The sequence below is a fragment of the Ipomoea triloba genome, chromosome 4 (assembly GCF_003576645.1).
Source record: "Ipomoea triloba cultivar NCNSP0323 chromosome 4, ASM357664v1".
In the NCBI taxonomy this organism is placed as follows: Eukaryota; Viridiplantae; Streptophyta; class Magnoliopsida; order Solanales; family Convolvulaceae; genus Ipomoea; species Ipomoea triloba.
This window is the reverse complement of record NC_044919.1, coordinates 16,042,989-16,044,569: the sequence shown is the minus strand read 5'-3', so window position 1 is coordinate 16,044,569 and position 1,581 is coordinate 16,042,989. Positions and strand designations below refer to the sequence as shown.

Genomic DNA, 1,581 nt, shown 5'->3' with positions numbered 1-1,581 from the left:
TTTAGCGGTTTAAAAGGATAGTACCCTTAGCGAGCGGTCCAGCGGTTTAAAAGAAAAATTAAAAAGAGGGTTGGGGATGCAACACGAGGACTTCCCATGGGGTCACCAATCCTAGTACTACTCTTGCCCAAGCGCGCTTAACTTCGAAGTTCTCATGGGATCCGGTGCATTAGTGTTGGTATGATCGCATCGCTAGGGTACTGCGCGAAAAATGTACTTGACCCTCTCTCTCCGCGCAACTTCTCTCGCTTAGCGGTTTAGCGGTTTAAAAGGATAGTACCCTTAGCGAGCGGTCCAGCGGTTTAAAAGAAAAATTAAAAAGAGGGTTGGGGATGCAACACGAGGACTTCCCATGGGGTCACCAATCCTAGTACTACTCTTGCCCAAGCGCGCTTAACTTCGAAGTTCTCATGGGATCCGGTGCATTAGTGTTGGTATGATCGCATCCGTCATGTACTGCGCGCAAAATGTACTTGACCCTTTCTCTCCGCGAAACTTCCCTCGCTTAGCGGTCACGAGGACTTCCCAGGGGGTCACCCATCCTAGTACTACTCTCGCCCAAGCACGCTTTACTTCGGAGTTCTGATGGGATCCGGTGCATTTGTGCTGGTATGATCGCATCCGTCATGTACTGCGCGCAAAATGTACTTGACCCTCTCTCTCCGCGCAACTTCTCTCGCTTAGCGGTTTAGCGGTTTAAAAGGATGGTATCCTTAGCGAGCGGTCCAGCGGTTTAAAAGAAAAATTAGCTTGACTTCGGAGTTCTGATGGGATATGGTGCATTAGTGCTGGTATGATTGCATCCGTCATGTACTGTGCGCAAAATGTACTTTACCCTCTCTCTCCGCGCAACTTATCTCACTTAGCGGTTTAAAAAGATAGTACCCTTAGCGAGCGGTCCAGCGGTTTAAAAGAAAAATTAAAAAGAGGGTGGGGGATGCAACACGAGGACTTCCCAGGGGGTCACCATCCTAGTACTACTCTAGCCCAAGAACGCTTCACTTCGGAGTTCTGATGGGATCCGGTGCATTAGTGCTGGTATGATCGCATCCGTCATGTACTGTGCACAAAATGTACTTGACCCTCTCTCTCCGCGCAACTTCTCTCGCTTAGTGGTTTAGCGGTTTAAAAGGATAGTACCCTTAGCGAGCGGTCCAGCGGTTTAAAAGTAAAATTTAAAAAGGGTGGGGGATGCAACACGAGGACTTGTCAGGAGGTCACCCATCCTAGTACTACACTCGCCCAAGCACGCCTAACTTCGGAGTTCTGTTGGGATCCGGTGCATTAGTGCTAGTATGATGGCATCCGTCATGTACTGCGCGCAAAATGTTCTTGACCCTCTCTCTCCGCGCAACTTCTCTCGCTTAGCGGTTTAGCGGTTTAAAATGATAGTACCCTTAGCGAGCGGTCCAGCGGTTTAAAAGAAAAATTAAAAAGAGGGTGGGGGATACAACACGAGGACTTCCCAGGGGGTCGCCCATCCTGGTACCATTCTCGCCCAAGCGCGCTTAACTTCGGAGTTCTGATGGAATCCGGTGCATTAGTGCTGGTATGATCGCATCCGTCATGTACTGCGCGCAA

At 49.6% G+C, this 1,581-nt stretch overlaps 6 non-coding genes across 6 annotated transcripts; all 6 read right to left on the bottom strand.

Annotated features, from left to right (window-relative positions):
• Positions 1-73: 73 nt before the first annotated feature.
• On the bottom strand, positions 74-192 carry LOC116017951. The gene has a single exon (XR_004098021.1). It is a non-coding gene; the product is annotated as a 5S ribosomal RNA (ribosomal RNA).
• A 137-nt stretch (positions 193-329) lies between these two features.
• On the bottom strand, positions 330-448 carry LOC116018531. The gene has a single exon (XR_004098545.1). It is a non-coding gene; the product is annotated as a 5S ribosomal RNA (ribosomal RNA).
• A 55-nt stretch (positions 449-503) lies between these two features.
• Positions 504-623, bottom strand: LOC116018454. Its single transcript, XR_004098469.1, has one exon. It is a non-coding gene; the product is annotated as a 5S ribosomal RNA (ribosomal RNA).
• A 311-nt stretch (positions 624-934) lies between these two features.
• Positions 935-1,052, bottom strand: LOC116018419. The gene has a single exon (XR_004098436.1). It is a non-coding gene; the product is annotated as a 5S ribosomal RNA (ribosomal RNA).
• A 136-nt stretch (positions 1,053-1,188) lies between these two features.
• Positions 1,189-1,307, bottom strand: LOC116018522. The gene has a single exon (XR_004098536.1). It is a non-coding gene; the product is annotated as a 5S ribosomal RNA (ribosomal RNA).
• Positions 1,308-1,444: 137 nt separating this feature from the next.
• Positions 1,445-1,563, bottom strand: LOC116018373. Its single transcript, XR_004098394.1, has one exon. It is a non-coding gene; the product is annotated as a 5S ribosomal RNA (ribosomal RNA).
• Between the last annotated feature and the right edge of the window lie 18 nt (positions 1,564-1,581).